The sequence below is a fragment of the Megalops cyprinoides genome, chromosome 11, assembly GCF_013368585.1.
Source record: "Megalops cyprinoides isolate fMegCyp1 chromosome 11, fMegCyp1.pri, whole genome shotgun sequence".
Taxonomy (NCBI): Eukaryota; Metazoa; Chordata; class Actinopteri; order Elopiformes; family Megalopidae; genus Megalops; species Megalops cyprinoides.
Window position 1 is genome coordinate 12257242 of NC_050593.1, and position 24560 is coordinate 12281801.

A 24560-nucleotide genomic window follows, 5' to 3' on the forward strand; every position below is an offset into this window, starting at 1 on the left:
TCAGATGAGTGAAATTTCTTGATTTACTCACTCTAAGTGCCATAATCCAGCAGCCTGGTGATATTTCATCTAACCATGTAGCAGTTTAATGTTTAACTGGATACTGGATTATACTGTATTCATCCACAATGTTAAATGAGATTGTGTATCATGAATGCAGACATCAAAAGAGATTTGAAATAAAATCAGCCACTAGAGGGCAGAGAAAAATAGAATGGAATTTTGGATAATTCCCACGGACATCTGATAGTCCTGTTTGATTGCCAGTTTTTGCGCGCGGTGCTGAGAAAGACGGTCATGGCTATACTCTCATTGTCACGTGATTGAGAGTTGACAGCACACATTCCACATCTGAAGAGGGTTGTCAGACAGTCACAGCTTGGGAACCTTAAGAACACAGTGAATAACTGTTGTGTGTAATGAGGTCTCTGTAGGACCTGAATCGGGGGTGTCGTGCACCGTTCGTATAGAGTAGTGTTTCCCAACCCTCTCCTGGAGGACCCCTTGTCCTGCATGTTTTAGATCTCTCCCTGCTCTAACACAGCTGATTCAAATGATCAACTCGTTATGAACTCCTGAAGATGCTTAATAACAAACTGATCATTTGAATCAGCTGTGTTGGAGCAGGGAAAGATCTAAAACATGCAGGACAAGGGTTCCTCCAGGAGAGGGTTGGGAAACGCTGGTATAGAGAATGGTGGTGGTGGCGGCGGCATGTTGGCTGGGAGCTTTTCCACATAAAGACTACGCAGATTTCAGTACAGGGTTTCTTTCAAACTGAAAACTCTGTGGAGCTAAGCTGTAACGCTAATGATACACACACAACCTGCACATCTTGACACTTTGCTGTGTTTCCAGCCAGTTAATTTCCACAATACTCTCACATTTCTTCCCCTCTGTAGTACCTCTGCCTGCCAGGGCTTCCCTGGCATTGCTCGGCCGTGTTACTGTAATGACTGTCATGTTATTGTGGAATAACCGACCAAGTTCAATGTGGTGTTTTGTGCTCGTAGAAGGGCTTCATTGAGGAATTGAGGAATAATCACGTGTACTTTACATACGTTTTATATCTTATTTGCGTTGGTTACAACACATACTATAGGCCTACTTCACGTATTCTTAGGCGAAATCAGTTGCTCAAGATGACAAATAAATTGCTGACAGCGGCTGTGGGAAATAGCTCTCCCCTGTTACAGGTGTTCATATTGACATCTGTTTGGTCTTGTTTTCATGGTTACACTTTGGCACTTAAGACGTACACGCACCGACGAGCTTAGCAGACAACGTCCATTTGAAGGGGTGGATGACTCATTTGACGAAATCAAACGTGTTTCATATCATGCGCTAAATATCTATGGTGCAGTCTAAAGTAACAAATATATTGTGATTTTACATACATTAAAAGTGCGGACATAACGTTAAACTAGAGTAAGTTCTTTTGAAACTCCTGACTTTCTCTATAAACATGGAAAGAACTGGTGCACAGTAACATACCGCTGAAGTAATTTGGTGACTCGCGTTCTTTTAAAAAATGTAATTCTTTCGTTTTAACAATTAAAAACGAGTTCCATTGTAGTGCCTTTCCCCATCCGGTTGGGGGTACAATTGGTGCGTTAGTCATGGACAGTGTGACCGCGCGATTTGTCGAGGTTGGTTTCTGGGCTGGACAGGAAACGAGACGCCAGAACGCGCAGCAATCTGTGCCCCGGTCTGGGAGAATGGAAGTGGGAACATGAACCAAATGTGCCACTGTACGAACGGAGTTACTAAACCAAGGAATCAGCACTCGCCGTGAAATCTGAAGGGAGACAGATATAACTGAAGTATTGCCTGGACAACTGGATTCGCCTGTAGGTCTCTTTCTTTTTGATGCCATTGTTGCAGTGATTTTCCTAGGAAACAGAGAGGCGAACGCCTTCCTAAAAATTCAAACCCTGAGGGTTTCTAGCTGTAAGTAAAGATTACCCGCTTTATGTTTCTTCTGAAAATGAGTGATGCTTACATACAGATGCTGCTTTCTGATCAGTAGTAGCCACAAATAGTTGGATTTGGCGGAAGAAAGTGCACTAGTATTGCGGACTCCTTCTCCGACCGGTTCTTGGTGGACTCCCTGTAATGTCTTGGCTAACAAGGGGAAAAATCCTAGAGGAAATATTTGGAAAATATTGAATGGGAAGGGGGCTGTTTTGATTTCTTTTTAAAATCTAATTACATGTTTCAGTAACATAGCAGTAGGACTCCGTTTATTTTGTTTTAACAACATTACGGTGTAATTTAATGCAGACCTGCCTATGTCAGTGGTCAGTGTGTGTGTGTATGTGTGTGTTTGTGTGTGACCGAGTGTAAGACTGGCATAGGCTATGAACTGCTATGCAGTCGTTGGTCTGTCCACTTCATTGGATATAAAGGGTGTATTCCGGAGGGACCGACACAGGAAAAAGCCGGGATATTCCATGGCCTATAGACACTCATTTGGAAAAATAAATTGACAAATAAGACGTACAATTTAAAGCGAAAGGAGTATGAACTCTGTGTATCTTAAACCCAGATTGTCTAGTTCCAATTCAGCGGTAATTCGCGTTTAAATACTGTATCGATAATCGCGGATCTGGAAAGTATGGGCGTGTTCTTGCGCATGCGGTATATATTGTTTTCTGTGCATTGGTATAGTTTATTAAATTCATAACAACAGTATAAATATGCAGCGTGGAGTAGAGAATGATGATTGTGGGCAATGCGTTTTGCATCTGTACGCGTCTTTGAACACAAAAATTGGCAACAGTAGCCTAACAGTCTGGTAGGTCTCCGCCCTATAAAGCTAGCCAACTAGCGTTACTGTATCTAGCTAAACATTAGCCTGGTGATGCCGGGTGTGTGTCACAAAATATTATGAAGCCTCTGTTTACATACAAAATGCTGTGCAAAACAGTCTTTAACCGTATGTGATGTCACCGTTTTTCTCGTAGCATTGTTTGGGAGCATCGAACTGGACTTAAATTAATTGGTGTCTTGCACGTTTCTGATTTTATCCCTGTTGCATTGTGACGTAGGGCTCCCTTTTCGCCCTGGGAAGGGGCTGCAATGTTTCTCCTGCCTAATTGGGACTATAGCGGATTTCCGAGAGCTAAAACATCCAGCTAATCCACATACCGAATAAAGACGTACACAATAGCATTATTAGACCCGTAAGTGTTAAGCAGTCCGGATCGCTCGCAGTGCACGGCGGGGAGGGGGGGGGGGTACATTTCGCGTGAACAAATGTTTACCTATCGCCACTCCGTGTTAAAGAGTGCACCGACGGGTCTTTACTGATATTCATCCAGCATGTGTTATGCAGTAAGGTTTAGCCCTTTTTGGCCACTGTACCCCTTGCAGGACTTAAATGTCAGCTACCCCCTAATCAGATCCAATGGGAGGTATAACAAATATTCCTGAAAGTTTTTTCATAGCCCATTTTATCTTATTTTTTAACGTTCAGATTGTGTTTTTTTATATAATTTACTGTTTGTTTCAAATATGACTATTTACTGTGACTTTTATAAAAATGTTTTCATAATTTAGTGATCACTCCAGAAACCCCTAGAGCACACATACCCCAAGTTAAGAAACAAGGGTGACATGCAGCTGTCAATCAAAGTGAATGAGCATGAGCACCCGAAACAATAGTGATCTCGCACAAGCCACAGGGGACTCTGTGATGTTATGAACTCTGTTCGTTCAGCATAATGATTAGCTTTGGGATTTTCATTTTGCTTTCATTTGCATTGTCCTTTCCTGAGGAGGCATTAGTGGGTAATCAAACACATTGTGATTATGAGAGATGAGAGTAGCTTATTAGATGATAACACTGAAGAAATTTTGCCCTAGTCTTGAGTGTTTCTCTGATGCTGTGTCAGTTGTTAGACTGAAACATTAGTCTTTCACTTAAATGAATTCTGAGTTACATTTGTGTCTCTGAATTGATGCTAATGTGTGTATATCTTACTTTGTTTATGCAGTAAGACATAGATATGTGCCTTAAAACCCATTTATAGTATTTTTAGGTGTAAAGGCTGCAAATTATTCCACTGACTGTTTAATCAGCACATCTCCTGTGACATTTTAATGACTCCCATAGGTTTCTCACCCGTTGTTGAGGTTATGTGCTTGGCAACGCCGGGCATTCAGAGTGTATTATCCTATAAGAGTACCAAAATAGGAGCGCTTGTTTTTGTTTACGCAGTGGGTCCCGGGTGCTACACGCAGCTGTGGAAAACAATCACAGGTCCCTGCACCTGTGTGAACATGCCTGAATGCCTGCACGGGAGCGCGCCTGCACGGGAGCGTGCCTGCTCTCTTTCAACTTTGGGGAGGGAGAGAGAGGGGGAGGGAGAGGGAGTGGGAGTGGGAGTGGGAGAGGGAGGGAGGGAGGGAGGGAGGGAGGGAAGAATTTTACTGTCACTTGTCATTCTGGATCATGCCAAAACTCCTGTGGCATCCACAGCTGAAACATCCGGCTAAATGCCAGCAGCCCGTCCGAGCTCAAGCTGCAAGATTTCAAAAAACATTGTGACGTTAAAAAAAGAGAAAGGAAGAAAAAGGGCAGGGCCCTCTCTCTCTCTCTCTCTCTCTCTCTCTCTCTCTCTCTCTCTCTCTCTCTCTCTCTCTCTCCCTCCCTCTTACTCTCTCACCCTGTGTGACATCACACAGAAGGGCATACGAGGTCTCGAGTGAGATATGAAAAAATACATACCCGTTCATTACGTTTTGTGATGTTATGCGTACGAGACCCTGCGCTCCGCGTTTCTGGTGCTTTTACAGTCCTCTGGTTCCACCCACTGGGCTGAACTACGTCAAGGCCTTGGTGAAAGTTACCCTGGTTATTAGCGGACTCTGGGGCTGCTTGTGTTGGACAGATGCTCTGGTGTTAGGTGTGCTTCAGAAAGCTGAGTCAGTGACAGAATGGTAAATAGCTGTATTGACAGAAATATTGTGTTGGTAATCACCTCAGGTAAATCTTGTGAAGACGTGAAGTCAACATTTAATCCCTTTTAAGTATAGGGCCTCAAGGATTTACGGAATTGGATGTGTTTGTTGCTAGCACTTAGGGTGGGTTGTGAAGAGAATATCTGGTTTCATTTTTTTTCCAGCAGACTGAAAAGGGTTGGAAGAGCAGAAATGTTGGATGACTGTTCTCTGAGTGGCATCCACTGCTGTCACAGCAAGTATTAACTGCTCTGTAGTCCGTCCAGAACAGAATCCCTTTTTTGTTTTGATTGGGCGTTAGAGCAGGTTTTCAGTGTGGAACTATTCGCAGGGGCCACAGTATGCTTATATTGAGAGGGAAGAGGGCTTCACATGCAGTGCGGGGCAGGTGTAGTCACCTGTGCTCGACATAAGGTGAGGTGAGTTCAGGTGAGAGGAAATCATGACCTCCCTCATGTCAGTCTTTCTTACACAATATGCTTGCAGGCTCACACACACACGCTTTCACTCAGCCTCTCTTCCTATCGGAGAAACGGCTAGGCCCATGGAAAGGCCATAGCCGTTCTCCTTCAGGAAATTCCTCTTGACTCCTGGGCAGAAGAGAGTAGTTATGTATTTGTACAGAGAGAGAGAGAGAGAGCGAGAGCAGATGCGTTTGTGCATTAACGGTCTCTTAAAGACGTAAGGGCTTGCAGAAGTGCTCGAGTTGTGTTTGGCTGTCTCTGCCCCTTTCAGGAATGAGATCTTCCACGTCTGAGTTGACAGTGGCTGACATGGCTCTTCTCCTCTACTGTTGAGGTCACAGTAGCGTGACTGTCAGAAGACTGACGCTGCGTGAAGTAAGAAGCACATGGGATCTCTGGTAAAACCGCTAAGCACAGGAACTGGGCACTTCAGCGGATGACCGAATTTCCGCCATCGAGTGGATAACGCCTTTTGTCAGGGCAGAAGCAAGCGGTTTTGAGCAGTGGTACAGGATAATGAATGTGTGCCTGCTTGGAGCTCTCTGCGTCTGGGGAAAAAATGGACTGAGCGGTGCAGATCTCAGAGCCGGGAGGCCTTGCTGCTTGTTGGCTCTGCATACTGTAGACGTGGAACTGGACGCTGTCCCTCAAGCACTGTATTGGCTTTGAGTTAGCCTGCTGGTCACGGTGAGACCACCCTGAAGAGAATGCTGGAGATAAGAGAGGGAAGGGACGGCTGTAAGCATGTGTGGTACCCTTCTGGTGGGGTGGGTGGGGGTCAGAGATCAGTCAGACAACCAGGGGGCAGTGGGAGGTCAGTCAAAGGGTATGCAGGCACACGGAGATGGGATTCACTCTTCAGATGGGGTGTTGTTTTAAATGCTGGCAAAATAAAAATGTTGACGTGAGGGGAAACTTGCTTCATGCCTGCTCACGTTAATCAATGCAGCTATTCAGTGCTGTTGCAGGACCCAAACAAGAGACATCTGCTATGAAGATGTGAGATTAACAAATTTCTCTGCACTAAATTATACTTACTCATTTGATCAGTTATTTATGATAGATTTAACGAATTCGAATGTTTTCATTTCATCTTTAAAACATTTTTTTGTGTTGTAATTCACAAAACCTCTACATTTAGGAAAAGTGGACTGGAAAAGTGTGTTAGCTAGATGCCTGTGTTTAGCGGTGACCTCGCTGAAATGATTCTAAAAATGAACAAAACTGAGGTCATTGGGGCATGGCATGAGTGCCAGCTACATGATATTCTAAAGGAAAAAACTGTCAGAATATGTACATATGAATACAAAATCATTAGGTATTCATCATTCTGCTGATAATATTTTTCAGCTTTCCTCACACCCATTGAAAAGAGGAGTGCTGGCATCAGCCAAATACGAATGCAGTGCTATTGATTTATTAAATGTCCTAATTTGCATTTTCAATCAATTGAATGTTTTTTTTGCCACATTAGCTAGCTCAAATAAAACAGACCCACATTTGTTGTGTGATTGATATGAGCCCCGGAGATTCTCACAGAAAAGCCAGCTCTTGGCTGAAGCAAAATCAAAACTGTCACCGTGAAGTCTAATCACTTAGCACTATAGCTGTATTTCATATTTAGCTCTTTCATGTCTGCTACTTTGATTTAATATTGTTAGTTTTAGTCAGTTTTCCAAGGCTGTCTGGGGACGACATGTTGGAAATTAGCCTTGGCTAAACACACTACGTGCAATGCATCTCATTGGATATTTGTTTTTGACAGTCAGCATTTTATTGTTATTCTCCCCAGTGAATAAATAAGAAATGATTGAGCCAATGAAGTAAAAGAGAAAAGAGCTGCAGAATGACACTTTTTACTTTGTTGTCATTCAGCAGATGCTCTTCCAGTGCAGACACAAATCCAGAGAGTCTGACACAGTGCAGCTAATGAAGTTGCATGAAAAAATCGCGTGAGCAGGACACCGCTAACCTCACATGAACGAGCATCAGGGCCAGACATTGCAGATTGCAAATGTGTGCCTAGATCAACAAGTACAAAACAGCATGTATGACTTAAGGACTACACCATTATAACTTTAAGCTCCTTGCTCCCATCATAAAGGAAACGGTACAGTAGAAGGCCCTCATACGGATGGACGAAACCCCAGCTGGAGTGTTCTGCTAGGCGGTGGGTGGGGTGTTGTACATGCTAGGTGGTGCACATTTTCATCTGTTAAATATTCAAATTATCAGTGGCCCCCAAGATTGAATAATTGAACCATGCTCCCACCCCCCAAGCACTCTGCTAAACTCAATATGAAACTCCTCTTTCTGCGTTAATAATGAATTGCTCGGAAGAGCGTTCACTCATACGTTCCAGCTGGTGAATTGATAATGTCAACAAAATAATTTTGTGTCAAGCAGTGCCCTTAGGCTTTCATTTGTGACTATTGATGAGATTATAAAACACTTTTTGCTGTTCTTAATTAACAAACATTTGGATATTGTTCCATGTAATTGACTGCTGACCTCTTGCTCGAATATTGGAATCATTGAATATTTCCAGTCTCGTCCCTAATCCAAAGTCTTGAAACGTCTTTTAAATCAGTGTGAGCAGAACCCTAACGTTGGGGTGTAGAACTGAAGAGGCTGCCATTGGAGTGGGATGCTGCCCAGTGGCCTTTCTCAGACAGAGGAGTGGGTGAAGCTAAACCCAGTGGCCTTTCTCAGGCAGAGGATTGGGTGGAGCTAAACCCAGTGGCCTTTCTCAGACAGAGGAGTGGGTGTAGCTAAGACCAGTGGCCTTTTTCAGAGGATTGGGTGTAGCTAAGACCAGTGGCCTTTCTCAGATAGAGGAATGGGTGGAGGTAAGCCCACTGTCTTATGTGCTTGCCTCTGATCTGGCATAGTCCCACAGGAAGCTGAAAGTCCCTTGGTTTACAGAACCCCGCTCTCTCTGTCTCCCGCAGACCTTTGGCGACAGCTGCAGCCGGGATCATGCCTTCCAGCCACTGTCAAACAGCCATGCTTATCTTCGCCCCGGCTCAATGCTGCGCAGCCCGAAAAGGACAAATTTAAAGAATGGGCGAAATGATCCGTTAAAAATTGGATATGAGTCCCTCTTAATCCTGTGTGGAATCTGTCATGAGCTGGGACCTCCACAGAGGTAGAGCGAGTGAGGAGGCTCATCGTGGGGGGAATTTACAATGCCCCCTCTTCAAAGTTTTGCCCCCAGAGCTGCCTGAATGGACACAACATTTTGGCACAGCACCACCTGGGTGTCATAAGCAATTGGAGCCTGCCGTATTTGGGCCGTGCAGAGTCTGCTGGAAGCCCTCAGCGTAGAATATTGGGCTCTTGCCTTGTACCGCGCAAAGCAGCTTAAGCAGTAATGAATCCATCCAAGAGCAGTGCCAGGTGGCGGTTTCACCAGCAAACCCCTCAGGGTACCTCTCTTTTCCCAGCTGTAGGAGCACAGTCACTGCTGTCATAACTTACCAGTAGTTAGCTTAGCCAATAAGAGTTGTCACTGACATCATGTGACCAGAAGTGGAGCTTTCAACAAGAAAGGGACAGTGGGGGGGGGGTAGCAGACATGTGATCAGCTGAGTAGTGTTTGCTGAAAGAGGGTGGTCCGTATCTCATAAAAGGCTTGTGCGTTTCTTATTAATATCTGAATAGCGTAAGGCATTGCAGTGAATTCCTCTCCAAGCTGAAGGATCGGGTTGGGGCTCGTCAGACATGTGGCTCTTATATGACAGCAACAGCAGAAGAGTGTGGGATGATTGCGTGTCCTTCACGTGTTATTTACAGGCCATGCTGAGTCAGAGGGAGTCTCCAGCCATAGAGCAGATATGCTTAGGCAGGGCGTTGATATAGACAGAACATTCCCCCTGTCTGCCTGCTTTCATACAAGTGCGCTTTGTTCCTACCTGAATGTCTGTGTGCAGGCGCGTGTGTGTGTGTGTGTGTGTGTGTGAGAGAGAGAGAGTCTGCGTATGTGCATGCTTGAGAGAGTGAGGGATGACAATGGTACACACCCTCTTATGTAATGGTGTCTGGGAAAATGTCTGTGAATCAGCAGAGTTGCATGAAGTTTGTGCTGAGAGTGTTTGTGTGTGTGTGTTGGTGTGTGTGTATTTAATTACACTTAACACTCACGCGCAAAGTACGCAGGCCCCTGTCAATCCCAATACAAACATTCCTCTTGCATGGATTTAGAAGCTGATTATGAAATTTGAAATGCTCATGAACTGGCTCAGTCACAGATGAAGTCATACAAAGCCTCCTGAACTGTAAACTGCATGAAAGAACAGTGAACACCTTTGAAGCTAGGCATTGTGAAGCACCCCGCAGCCCCTTTTTTTCGAAAACAAACTGACGGCCAGGGGTTGAATCATTATTTCTTTTATTGCCCCCAAAAGGCTGAGGCCAGAGGTGAGAATTTTGCAAGGGGGAAATTTCACACCAATATCCCGGCTGGAGAGCCAGAGTGGACGTTGCAGGATGGGGGGTTGACGCAGGGGGTGGATGGAAGAGGAGGTTTTACTGCATCCTAACTCCGTCTCCCTGTCCCCCTTCTCCTCTCCGTATCCACCACCCAGTCTGGCTGTTAGTGAGAGTTGAATGGATTCATAAGAGTTCAGTAGGTTAGACCACAGATATCCTACAGTACAGCCAGGCCTTCTTCTCCGCTTCCTTCCTGTGTGCTTCCTTGTCCACCAGGTTCCGGTTCATAATAAGTGGTTACGGTGCAATGCTGTGCTGGCTATGGATGCTCTGTGTAGGCCACGCCCCTTCATGCATATTCATAATGAGTTAGCAAGTCAGAACACGCAAAGCTTGAATATGAAGCATATGAAGCTGCCACTCTAGGCAGCATATGGAGTATATGGGGTTAGACTGATCCCAGGTGCCCAGAGAGTCCCAGCCCTGTGAGAGAGTCCGTCGTCACATTGGCAGCAGTTTGCCGTAGTGTGAGGCCGGATAACAGGCTTCTTAATTTGCTTCTGGGTACGTCCCTCCTGGCCTCCGCTGGGACAGCTGGGATAGACATCACCCTCTGTGTGTGCTCTGGGCTCAGTGCACGCCTGCTTCTCACTTTACACAAAGGACCAGGAGAGGAGAGGGGAAAGAAAATGGAGGGAAGTACTGTTGGACTGGTGGTCAGTAAATAGACTTCCGGCAATAGTCCAGTTTGGGTCCGCAGACCTCATCAACCGATGGGTCAGCCTCCATCAGCTTCGTGTGAAATGTACTGGCAAGTGTGTTTTCCTGCCTGTGTCTGTGCAGTGTGTGTTGGTGAGTCAGGGTAGAGGAATAACACCATTTTGATTTGAAAGAGACTTGGAAATCAGAGTAATGGTAGTTAGTAGTTAGTCACAAAGTTATTGCTGCAGCCATGACAGTTCCATCTCAGGTTGCAGCCTGTTGTTATAAAAATGGTCGTGGAAGCACAGCTGAGCTCAGCTGCAGTGTGTATGTGTGTATGTGTATGTGTATGTGTGTGTGTGTGTGTGTTGAGAGAGCGTTATTGACTGCCTCCCTGTCAGATCTTTCACTCTGCCAGAGTCAAAACATGACCCAGGGGTCATCCTGGGGGCCAGACAGGGGGTGCCTGTTGTTACAAAGCCCCCGTTCAACATGTACTTTGTGCTGTTGATACAAAGAATGCTGGGAAATGTTGCACCAACGTTGTCGCAGTGTTGCAAGAAATGTCATAGTACAGATCAGGCACCGCTCCTCTCATACATTCACTGCAGACACATCAAATCACCTGTTCCTTAACAGACCCCTCGGCACCCCACCCCCCGAGCGCTGCTGTAAGTGTGTTCATCTCAGCAGTTACCTTTCAGCTGTTACATCTCATTTGGGTGGGCTACTGTACGGAGTGCAGCAGCCATCAAAGCAACCTGGGGTTCCTTGTGTCGGTCCTTGCAGCCCTATTGATTGAGGATTAGACGGTGTTTCACATGTCTCATTGAGTGGCGCTGAGTCCAGCGAGCAGCACTGTCTCCTCTGGTGCAGAGAGGATCGATCACAGAATTTACGGGTGAAGTAATTTCAAAAAGTGATGTAAATGAGGGTCTAAAGAAGAAAAAAAAATGTTTACATTAATCAGAATGCTCAGACAGAAAATACCCTAGAACCCCTCACGTGAGAGAGAGAGAGCTCGCAGTCCGGGGGTGGCACGTGCGGTGTGAGTGATCTCTGGTGAAACGGAGAGAGAGAGAGAATGCTCCCCAGAACGGACCTCTCAGGGTTAAGCCTCTGATCTCCCCGGCATGTTAAGCTGCTGAGAGGCAGAGTTCATCGCATGGTATGTTGACACGCAGGTGGACTTTGCACTGTTTACCTGCCCTCCCTTTCCTCTGTGGACGACAGCCCCTCCATGCCTCACGAAAGGGGAGTGGCCAGAGAAGGATTTCGGGGAGGGGTGAGGAGCGGAGGGAGGGGGGGAGAGTGTAAAGCGAGCTCCAGATTCCTGGGATTTCTCTCACCTGCCCAGACAGGAAGGAATGTGTCTCACCTTGAACCTGGTCTGCAGGGTTTTCTCATTGGCCAGTCTACCAGAGATGGGGGTCAGAATTCCCCTGGCTCTGACCCAGGGTCACTGTGCTGCCACAAATTCTTATGGTCTGACAGTGGGCAGGCTGGCAACCAGCCATTATCAGCTGTAGAGTTTCTGGTTGTATCAGTGGTAGGATTTCTGGCTGAGTCATTGGTAGGGTCAAAGGGTGTGTGTACTGTAAATGCACTGACCAGCATGAACAGGTCTGTCAGATGAGGGATCCATGTCCAAATTGCTCCTCCCGGGTTGCTCAGTTTGTGTTGGAACGCAGCAGGAGTCCGCTGGAGGACTTTAACCTCGCTCCCGTTCCTCCTCAGAGATAAGATCCTGCTCTGGGGAAAAGCAGTGTTACGCACTGAAGCAGGGAGCAGACTAACCGGAGGCCTTGACTGCAGACCAAAGGCTCTGAATGGCTCAGAAACTGCGAAAGTCAAACAGAAGTGACGCATTTCGAATGCCGTTGCCGTTGAGGTAATGCTCAATACTCATACTTGGAAAATCTAAGCTCACTCTGTTTTTTATTATTATTATATATTTTTTTATCCCTCTTCCCAGCGAGCCAAGTCTGAATGACTCCTCGCCGTGCTGAAGCTCGCTGGAGGTGTACTGCTCGGCTGGAGTTTATGGCCACCTCCCGCCATTTCCGCCAGCCGTTAAAGATCAGGTGTTTATTTTACCAGCGCAACATCAAAAACCGCAGTGGGTTTTTTTTTTTTGCTTCCTGGACTCCGGGGTTGTGTGTGCGGTGCAGAGATGGGAGTCTGGGGGGGTTAAACGGCGTGCAGGCTGCAGGGTACGGCTCCACCGGCGTAGTCGTGTCAGATGTGTTTGAACACACGTTGGAAGTTTATCCCTGAGAGTTTTGCTTTTCTCTGCCTTGGGGGGTGGAGTGAAATGAAGAAATAGTGGTGTATTTATATGAGAGGAATGCCCGCCCTGTCTTCATCAAAATAATGTTCCTCTTCATGTTTTATTTGTCACCAAGCAAGACTGCTTTTGTGCCGAATTCCCTCTGGAGGTTGAAGAAACTTCAACAGGAATTCTGAGGGAAAAAACGAAGAGTGCTCAAAGCCTGCCGGGTGGGTGGGCACAGTGCTCGTCATGTTTATTGGGTTTCATGCCTTTGCTTTGTTCCAGCCAATCAGGAGCAGTTGTGAGAGTGCATTCCCTCCTCCAGCTCATGTCACAGTGGTCTTAAGACAGACAGGTCTCACAGCCAATTGGGGTGCTCTCTCAAAAATTTATGTTTTTTACATATACATGACATGACAAAACAGCATAAGCAGGTTACAGCATTTCATGTGATTTTTTTTACTTCATTTTTTCTCACTGTAGCGATCAGGGATGCGGAGGTGCCTTCCTTCCGACAAGAGCTTAAACTTAGGCGCTAACTCACTGGTCCTCAAAGATCCAGTGGTTCTTACAAGGATGTAAGGAGCAAGGATGTTCCCTGGTGTCCTGGCCTAATTCCCAATTTGGCTTTCCAGTAATAAACCTGTTTCATTGGCTTAATTAAGTCGTGCATTATGGCACAAAATGGCTACTGTTCATGACTCATGACTTCATGACTTACTGTAAAGAGCTTTGAGATCCATGGACGTCTCTGTAGATTCACTTTATAAGAATGGTGATGGTTATTGGTATTTTCACCGGTTCACCAATGAGGGTGAGGATGTGTGAGCCCCCACCCCAACATCACAGCATAATCCTCACATCGCCCGGGCCCTGTCCGATTATTCAGCTTAAAACTTAACACGACACAACAGAACCCTCTTGGGCACTTACCCTTTCTGCCAAGAAAAAGACTATCTTGAGATTTTTGTAAGGAGTTTTCCATTCTCTTATGACACACTCACTCCAACAACATCTAAATGACCACTTTTGAGCCAAGCAGCTGACACAGAGGGTTTTTTTTTTTTACTGTTATTTTAAGTGCAAAGTAATTTGGAGCTGTGATGGACCAGCCTGTGGCCATGACTCAGACTCTCAGCCCAGTCCTGTCTGTAGGCTGAGTTGTATACAGCAGCTATATTTACTCCAGTCAAAGGCTCTCATTGAGCGGGCCCACCTTCCCCTGGTCTGTCTGTGTGTGTGTGTGTGTGTGTGTGTGTGTGTGTGTGTGTATGTGTGTGTGTGTGTGTGTGGGCGTATGTGTGAAGCCTTGCTTGTGCTGTTCTTTTAGTGGGCTGACCCATGTTGTGACAGGAGCTCTGATTCAGAAGCTCTTAGTGCAGGACAGTCAGCACTTAAGTGGAGCAGCCTTCCTCCTCTCTCCCCTCTCTCCAGTGACTTACTGGCATGACAAGGGGCACCGTAAAAACAGCCAGTGCATAGATATTTAGCTCACTCTAGGCTGATACAGGAGCTAACCGGTTTCACAGATGTTGCAGGCGCTGGGAACTGCTTGCGTGCGGTTTGTATAAAAGGAGCTTTAAGGTTAAAGTTTAAATATGTGAACCCCGCGGGACGGCGAAGGTCAGCGATTTGTTTTGGGTTCTGTTTTCATTGCGTGTTTTTGTTTATTCCTTTGTGTTTTTATTGAATTTGTTTACTTTCTTTTGTTTTTGCTCTGATAGCAGCCATGGTGTCCATACCAGAATCACATACAAGCAGGCGGTTTTTAGGAAGGGTGCATGGGTCTGTTCATGAGCACTGATGGTCCTGTGTCCTCCTGGGGTAGAAACTGCCATGCACTGCCACGCTGTGCCACTGCCACCGCATGACCGAGAGAATCATGTGATGGCAGCAGTGGCAGCGTGGGTAACACTGTCACCTACAATGTTTTTTTTTTGTTTTAATTTAGTCAAAGCCATCAGAAATCACGCTGTGGCGTGGGAACCTTTTGATGGAGTCTCTAATTCTCCAGAGTGTGCCTGTAACCCTTCCACGGCAACCGCGCTCTTGAATCATTCTCTGCCCATTGGATGTGTGTCTGTGAGCACTGCCTTGGCCTGCAATGGTCTGCAGCCCTGTTTTCCTGTCAGTACAGGTGCAGTACATGCTAGTTTCCTGCTGGTCCGAAGGAGCATAAAAAATTGAAGTACTTAAAAAATATAGGCTTTAACTTTTAGAATTCTGTGTGTTCAATTCAGCAAACGGCACTGTTTGATTGCAGTGTGTTGGGTGGTGTGTGAAATGAAGGCTGTGAGCATGTGTTGGTTTATGGTCATGTGTAATGGATACATTTCCTCTTAACTGCAGCAGCCCCTCCCAAATCCATTCCACAGAAATGGTCCCTTTATGATCTTTGCATGAAATGTTATATTGCTCTGTAGCACAGAGGCACATGCCTATGCCTGAAGGTCATGTAAAGTATACTGTTGTGTGTGTGTGTGTGTGTGTGTGTGTGTGTGTGTTTGTGTCTTTGGGTTTTGAAGTGTTCTGTGTGAATCTTGTTCTGCAGCAGTTTTGAGCCACTCCTGCTTACGCCAGCTGCAGAGCTGGTTCCGGTATTTAAACCACATTTGCGAGCGGATCACTCAATCTTTACTTGGATTTACAGTATCGCTGGTCACTGCATCCACACTGCAGAGGTCCTTCTGTTTGTTAATGAAGACGGTGAGAGATTTAGGAGAACCCCTCATCTTGGCCGGAGCGAGCCGCTCTCTGAAATCCGGAGGCTCTCGGGGAGGACTCTTTAACTCCGGGACCACCGTGGGAAAATTCCTGCCTCAGCCGCCACTTCCGTGCTCCCCCTAATTCCCACCATGTGCAGGCGGGCTGACCGCTCGAACCCGGCCTCGGCGAATCAGTGTGCAGAAACTCCGGTGTTATTAAACCCAGGCCGGCCCTCGCTGCAATGTGTGAAGGTGATAAAGGAGCTGTAACACTGATGCCTCCATCAGTATACTCTGTACAGTTACCCACCTGGGACCGCAGCAGCAGCGGTAGCCAGGAGCTAAACACGAATCCAGGAAGCCCCGCTGTTTTTCCGCTGTCTCCCCGATATGAGGGTTCTGGCCCACTGCTTGATCCTAGCCGAGCAGGACTGTGCCAAATACAGAGAGGTGCTGGAACTGCAGTGTCGTGAAGCAGGAGTTTTCTTTGCTTTCGCTTCTTTGCTTTTGGAGTTTGTGTGCAAGTACCTCTCACATGTTTCCCAGTTGCCCATCTCACTACCAGCTAAAGGGAAATGCTGTCAGCACTTTGTGATTGACCATTCAAACACAGTTTACGTTACGTAGACAGTCTGATACGTCTAGCCTTGGCCCTGCTGTCCCCTCTGCCTGAGGTAAGTTGCTGTACTATGCTCTGAGAGTGGGAAAAAACGTAGATGAGCCGCTACACTTGTATGCTTCGAGTTCGTGTTGTCTCAACAATGGAGAAGGTGCTAGTGTATGTGTGATGGAGTGGGCCTGTCCTCCCTCACTACCTGAGACCTGCTCACCCCCCCCCCCAACCCACCTGCGTGCCTGTTCTATTTTGGGCCACGCATGCCGTCTCTGTAGACTGTGCTCTGATTGGCAGAAACATGGAGTTTAGCTTCTCTGTGCTTTTGGGGGAGTGAGGCGCAGAGATCGACGGTCCCCCGGTCCCTCCCATCCTCCGTGTTATTTCCAGCCCTTTAAAAAGCACTGCAGAGATCGATAGTAATGCCTTTCAGCGCAGCGCTTGCCTTCGTTCTTTTCATCGATTCATTGAACACGCTTAACCGTGTTTATGTGGGTAACGGTTACCGTCACAGTTGCCGTTCAGCCGTTGTTATGACCGAATATAATGGCTTCTGAATGCTTTATCAATACTGTCTATTGCTCCATGAAGCATAGTTACTACATTAATGTTTTTTTGTTATTGTAACAGGTAATTATTTTATCCTGTCTCTCGGGACAAAGAAAGTAGGAAGAGAGTAAGGAATGATTTTTGCCCCCCCCCCCCCCCCCCCCCCCCCCCCAAACAAAAGAAGATTATAATCTGCATTGAAATCAAGTCAGTGATCTGTGGAATCCTACATGTTTTCATCCTTTGGAGGTGAAGCTCTCTCCCCTTCCTCCTCCCGCTCCTTCAGACAAGACACAACACAACACCTTTCTGTTTAACGGTGATAGTATCTTGTACCTGCATTGTAAATGAGAAGTTTTCTCCATTAGATAAGGAATGCTGTTTGTCTACCCTGCTTCACTACTGTTAGATATGACTCACAGCATGCATAGACCACCGAATGATCAGACTACATATCCCAGAATCGCACAGGTTGGGGCTCCTGCACTGCCTCTTGTCCTCTTCACCACATTGTTCCTCCAACCACAAAGATAGCCATACCACACTGTAAGGGCGAATACTAGATAACCATCCTACCGTGAAAGGGCCAGAAATAAAGTTATTATGTCAATGAAAATGGTGGTTTATTAGGTGGAAGGAACCTGATGGAGAGTTTATGCGTGTACATTGAGCATGTCAGGGCCACAGCCCCTTCCTGCAGGTCACACATTGGTCTGAGGCCTCAATGCCTCCAACACTAAAGCAGCATACAGCAAGTGCCTTTGTGTGGGCAGCCATCACATGGCCTGATGAAACCCCGGTAACCCAAGCTGACAGTGGCTTTTGTGCAGCTCATCCTTGTATTCCCTGGTTGAGTGTGGATGAGAAAAGCCCTGGTTACGCTGCATGACTTGTGAGCTTCAAAGCTGTCAAGGATCTGATTTTTAGGACAGTAAGTTTACTGTGTTTTTGCTGACATATTTTTGTGTTGGTGTGTCTCCTTTTACCGCTCTTTTTTTTTTTTTTCCCTCATTCGCCCAAAGGCGCAACAGCTGTGTCACAGGTGGGATTGGAACCCCAAATGTGACGCTGAGTTCAGTGCTTGTAAAATAAAACTTGTCATGACTGGTCCTTCTCTCAAGCTGTTACAGAACTGTTTACATCTCATCCTTTTGCAGGGTAGGGTGCTTCCTGTAACAGTCACTGATCTCAGTACAGTTCATCCTTTTGCAGGGCAGTGTGTTTCCTGTGACAGCTGCTGATTTCAGTACAGTGGTGCTATACATTTGGCCATGACTGCATCAGCTTCGTCTAATCATCAATGACCGTCCTCTGGTGGCACTGGCTCAGTGATTTTTTATTTATTTACTTGTTAAAATTGTGGATCTGTTGCCAAGGCAATTCACTTTCTTGCCTAGACGGCTGCCTTGGCAGCCATAATTCATGGGAAATGCTGGACTCTTCTAAAGTAAACAGGTATTCACTCTTTTATTTAAAATGGTCACCTTTATCTGTTTGCCCAGTCCACCTCCAGATTTCAGCAGTGCGGAGTCAGGAGTCTGTGGTGCCGTGATCAGGACAGGACGGGAGCAAGGAGGAGGAAGACTGTTGCGCACACGCACACAGACACACACACACACACACACACACACACACACACACACACACACACACACACACACACACACACACACACACACACACAGAGTCCTCTACATGGGTGGCATCTGAAACAGCTGAGTTGCAGCTGAGTTGCAGGAAACCAACCTTCCATTACATGGTTACGTGTTCAGCTAAGTGTGTCGTTTCATCTGAAATTGTTGAAAAGCTAATATGGGCATGTGCATGTGCGTGTGGATTAAAGTTAATCAGTTAGTCATTTTTATTAAATATTTTTGACAATATCATTGTCACAGAGTGCATTTCATAAAAGCAACACAGATTTCGTCAGCTGAGAAATGAAATGGACAAAAAGCAAAGACACAAATGACAGAAACGGTAGCATTCGCACAGCTCAAAAAGAAAAATGAGACATGGGCTCCATTTCAGCTGTACTTTTTGAGAGTACTCTCAGAGAGATGTCCTGATATGATCTGAGACATCATAGGATTTGCTCTTGTGAGAGCAAAAAATTATACAAGCGCACACACACGGACAGGCACACATACATTTAAAGACACTCACACAGACACACACACACAAGAACACCTGTTGTTGTGAATTGGCCTATCACGAGAGTGAAGTTTGAAAGTGGCCCCCATGATCCTCACTGGCAGCAGCATAGTCCATCCCCGTCTCATTCCTGGTGCTCCTGTGTTCATATGTGTCAGGGGACCTGCTGCCGCACCTGCCCACTATAGAGTTTCCACTTTAATGTTGTCAACAGGAACAGTGTATTAATAGACATTTTATTTCCTTTGCGAACACTCCTGTGGATTGGTCCTCTTGGCTCGGGGAGATTATTTTTCATTTTTAATTACCAACAAAAGAATCTATACTGAAGCTGAATGGAAACTCACGAAGTTGTCCCCAGTCAGTTATAATTTGTAGTAAAAAAAATGGTTAAAATATCCATTAGCAGTGTGTGAGAATTTTTCGCTTAGTCTTGAGATCACAGGTTGGTTGTTGGTGTGCACTTTGTGATTGGTCGGTGGCAGGAACCTTAGCGATAGGTCAGCTCACGTCCCTCTGACGACTTACACAGAGGCTGTGTTTCAAATTGCAGATGCGCGTGATAGCCAGTATGCTTAGGAGTACAGACGTTTATGGCCCCCATATTAAGTACGGTTATAAGACTCAAGTGTTACCAAGTAGGTTTGATAAATGTGTTTAACATGCACCTAAAGTCAATTGTCATGGTATGTGATTTGAAACATAGCCAGAGCAGATCCCAGGAGAGATTGTTCTCATGTTCTGACTCTATTCAAAAGGCTTTCCTTGGTCAGGCTATGGCAGGATGTGTTCAAGTTAGTCATTAGACTTCAGTAGATAACCGGTCAGTAAAATGATTAAGCATGGAAAGGAAAATGATATATAAATGAGAGTATTTATAGGAAGGTATAAGGTCGAGTATACCTCTCTATCTCTCTCTCCCTCCCTCCTCCCTAAGTATACTGATTCAGATGTTTATTTAAATTCAAACACCAGGTTATTCAACGTGTTCGTGTGATCCCCATACCCCCCCCCCCCCCCCCCACCCCTTTACTGTGTTTCTGTTCTGCGTGCTCTCTTCCCCTCCTTCACAGACAGGAAGTCAGCACTTCCACTTCCGCAGGAAATGAGCAGGGCAGGAAGTGGGGGCTGCAGGACACAGACACACAGCTGTTCCAGGGGGAGGGAGGAGGGAAGGGAGGAGAATGACACACGTGTGTGTGAGTATGTGTGTGTGTGTCTGCAGCGTGTTAGGTGTGTGTGTGTGTGTGTGTGTGTGTGTGTGTGTGTGTGTGTGTGTGTGTGTGTGTGTGTCTTCCGTCACCTACAGGATAGCACTTCCTTCACTGGTCACATCATTGGTTTACTTTCTAGTGCTAGAGCAACATACTGTATGTATACCCTCCAGTGACACTGCCAGAAATATACCCTCGTCCTTCTAGCCCTAACTATGTATAGTGGACTCCCAACATGATAACTCTGACCCAAACCCTCCAGCTGTTGTCCAGGCATTCAGATGGTAGCACGCTAGTTGGTGTTGCTCATCTGACATAGAGGCGGCCATGCCTGTCTGTGTGGGCCACAGTACACGATGTACATCTCTGCAGCTCCGAGTTTGTTTTGACTCTTCTGCCATTCTGCAGGCTGGCAGCCGCAGCGCTAACGCAACGATTGGCCGCGTCTAATCCTTGTCAAATCAATTACATGAAATGTCATCCGCGAACTGTTTACCAGCGCTCCCGCTGAGCTCAGAGAAAAGAAAATTCATACGCGTTTGGCAAAATGCTGCCGCTCTTGTTCCGTTAGCAGACAGGTCTTCACAGGCACGGAGATCCCAGCAGCGCTGATAAGAGAAGCCTGTTTCGGATCACAGTGTAGCGAACGGGACCACTCCCACCCCTCCACTCGGGCCGCCAGAATGCAGCGGGGCTCCTTTAAGGCCGAGCGGCCTCTCTCTGTGGGGCACAGCAGGGCATACGACACGTGCTGCGCGGGTACGCCGGCTCCGCCCCGTCCACCCGGACACCTGAGCTGATGTCACGGTTGTTATTTTATTGTCATTTTGGCTGCGGAGGAACAAGCGTGGCCTCCTGGGGGGGTGGGGGGGCTGAGGAGAGCGTATCTCGGTATCGCATCTCACAGCTTTATTAATGTCATTGTGTCTGACGGCCCCGTGGTGACCTCTCGCTCCACACTGGCAGGGCGCTGTAGAGAGCCGGGCCGCCTGAGGGCCAGGGCAGGGGGAACTGAAACGGATTGCTCAAAGCACGGCAGCGGGGTACAAGGTTACAGTCCGTTGTGAAATGTTTTCTCAGTGAAACCAGCTTTCCACAGGGCACATGAATGACAGGGTTTGAGTTAGTGCTGCACCAAAAAAAAGAAAAAAAATGTATATAATTTGATACAGAATTTTTTTTTCTTGGAAACTGAGAGGTATCATTTTCTCACGTGTTCTGAATTTGTTCTGGTATCTCTAAACCAAACAGTCATTATCGGGTAGTTTCACAGTGAAACACACTCATCCTTGGCATAGTGATGGCTGATGTGTGTGAAGGAGTCCCAGAATGCAGTATGCAGGCCAAGTTTGTGTTGTTTGGAAGACAAATACAGCAGCACATAATTTTGGAAATCTAAATAAATATATGAATAAAGTGAAGTATCTCACAGACAACAAATCCTGTTTTGTTAGGCAAACATGATTTTACAGTGCAGTGTTCTATTGGCACTGATTGTTCTACAAGGTCAGACACACCTTGACCCCACCTGCCCTTTCAATGTCTGTGGAGATCAGTTTTGCTTTTGCCAAGAGTATCTCCAAGTTTGAGAAATTGGCCAAAACATACAAAATTTTGTGTGTAATTACTTACTCCAGTCCCCAGACTGCCACAGGAAACACTTATACTCGGTGCGGTCTCCAACACAGCAGTGGATAAAAGACGAGCAGCTTTCACGGGCTCCTGCATTTGGGCATGGTGACATGTCCTGGTTCTCTCAAACAAACCCCCCCCCAATCGGAACACACTCAGTGGTGCTTCTCGTTTTGTTATGGAGCCTGTCACTCTGAGGGCCTTGTAATGGGTGGTGGGCCAGGAGCCTGGTCTGAATCAAAGACTGTGCTTAAACATGACACTGAGACACATGTGCGGTATGTACACAGACCTCTTTGTGTGTGTATATAAAGTCAGCTTGTACTGGAAGATCAGGAGATAATCTGTTACGCAGTCCTAACCCCCACTTTTAAATCAACCGGTATCTTTTTTTTTATGGCTCTCGGCTTCTGCCGGTGCTGATTCAGTGAGGAAAATGAGAAACGGCTCCCGTCTAAGAAGTTTACCAGATTGCGCCCTGCCTGAATCACTCAAGGCTTGTCCTCTCAAATGTAGACTGTGAGTATTTCATTCAGATGGGGTACTGTAGTTGCCGCACAGCATATGAATCCAACAGGAGAAAACCTTATCTAGCAAGGGGGAACTGTGTTGAGATATGTAGCAACTCACCCAGTCTGAATCATGATCTACAATAACAACAGTAATGAAAACAGTGCATATGACTTGTGTTTATACTGTGTGTTCATCCTGTGAGCTTCTTCCTGTGTTCTTTACTGCAGGGAGATAACTTGTCTTACCCTGCACCAATGTTGAGAGCCTGGGTGGCACAGAGAAACCATTTTGTGCCAGAAATCAGCTGCTTTGGTTAAGCAAAGACATAGTTGTCTACTCAGACGGGGACTGGTGATTATATTGCCATAATATAGGGGTTAACAATGGTGTAAACACATACAGTGTCCAGTACAAAGGCCATAGGATTTGTCCACAATGTCCTTTGTGAAGTCTTTGTGGCACCCCCTGTGGCCTGGATGTATGTATCTCTGGTGTCCCTGGAAAGGCTGTTTCATTCCAGTTTGAATCTGAGAGAGTCAGAGCACAGTGAAGACACATTTCATCCAGTTCCTTACAATAGACATCAGAAAGATCAGAAAAGAGAGGTAAAGAGCGACAGAAAGGTCAGCTGGTTTCCTGGTGTGGTTTGATCATAAGTCAGCATCTGATCTACACCTGGAACAGCCAGTGGTCGTTTCCTCTGTTACTGCTTTAAATCTTGTGCCAATGCAGGATGAAAACCAGCAGATCATGGGGGCTGGTCAGTGGCGTCATTAGGTCCGATCATCTATACCCGAATATTTTAAGCCCAGCCCCGAATATTTTCACCCTGAAAAAGGAGGTGTTTATAGCAAAACAACAGACAGACTGTGTAACAGAGCGGAACTTGACTTGCAGCGTCCGAAGGTGTGATAATATTTATTTATTATAAAGGTAGATATAACCTCCCCAACCTACCGATGCCGATCTCCCTTCAAAAAAAAAAAAAGACAAGCCACCAGGCAAACTTGACTTAGCCCCGGATCTTTTTAATAGCTAGAAATGTCCCCGGGGCTGGTTATGAAGACGTGGACGTGGAGACGGTGACGCATTTAGTGACACAAAAACACACACGCCCTTGTGCGCGAACACACGCCCTCTCACAAAGACTTTGGCCCAGAAGGAGCCGCACAGTCAGACACCTGCTACTTGTGGACGGACATGCTGCGCAGTTGTTCCGTGGACAGCTGCCTTCCAGAGAAGAGGGGGTACTGAGGGGTAGCATGGAGGGAGTTTATGTATTATGTATGGGGCAGGGTGGGAGGGGAGGGGGGGTGTTCCACGTTGTCAAAGCACCTGTGCCATACACCCTCTAAATGATAAGTTGTGCAGTCGGTATTGGAGTCGTGTAATCCAGCTCATTGTTACCCACCTGACAGCGAGAGAGTGTGCGTGTGGGTGGGGGGGTGGGGAAGAGGGTGGAACAAAGGCCCTCTTCCCCCAGAGAGCGACAGCCGTGCCTGGAGGTCAAGTGGAAGTGCGCGCACCCCCCTCGCCCCCCCCGGCTGACGCCAGGCTCTCGGAGCACATGCTTACAGTGGCAGCGTTGTGTACCCCCTTGGTTTCGCCTGCTGTTAGCTGGGGGGGGGGGGGGGGGGGGGGGTCTGGCTCGCGGCTAACCGCTGAGTCGACGCTTCGATCTAATCCCAGCCACGCCGCCTCGCTCGCGCACAAAAGGGGGTGCGGCCCCCGCGCCCCCTCCGCCGAGTGGCGGTGACGACCACGTGCGCCGGCTGGGCCTGGGGTACGTGGGGGAAAAAGGGGGCTGTAAGCCGTGTAATCAGGGAGAGTGGAGACTCATTTCGGACATGTGCTTCGAAAACGGGGAGACAGGTTTGATTCATGCGCAAAGCAGAGTGGCCCAGCAGGAGTCATGCCACGGTGCGGTGTGGCAGTATCGGCAGGGCGATTTATCCCTGAACAGTAAAGCATTCAGACACCTGCTTACACTGCAGAACGCAGACTGTAAGTGGATTGATTCTCGGCTTTTGATTCTTGAGTGCGTTCGGAATTACGGCCCGGGCTAAGCTGGAGTTGAAATGCAGTCCAACTGTGAGGTCAAACCGTGCTTTTTTTTCTCCTCTGTTTCTCAAGGAGGCGCAGACGCTGTTCCCGATCCCGCAAGTCCCGCACCTTGTCGGTCACCTTTTGAGCTGAGAGGGGAAGGAGAACAGAGCCAAAGGTAAGAACGGAGTTAAACAGAAGGAAGAGGCACGACAGAGGCCCCACACGGGGGCTCTCTGTGGGTCTGCGCTCTTCCCATCCCACCGGTCACAGCTTCACTGTAAACGCTTCCTGTTTCCTGAACGG

General features: G+C 46.9%; 1 protein-coding gene across 1 annotated transcript in view; it reads left to right on the forward strand.

Moving 5' to 3' along the window:
• The first annotated feature begins 1699 nt into the window (after nt 1-1699).
• The window catches only part of LOC118785478 (ras-associated and pleckstrin homology domains-containing protein 1-like), a 72130-nt gene continuing 49269 nt past the window's right edge, over nt 1700-24560 (forward strand). The window contains exons 1-2 of the mRNA XM_036540153.1: nt 1700-1850; nt 24345-24432. The gene's annotated coding sequence lies outside the window, so the exon portion shown is untranslated. The remainder of the gene's footprint in view (nt 1851-24344; nt 24433-24560) is intronic.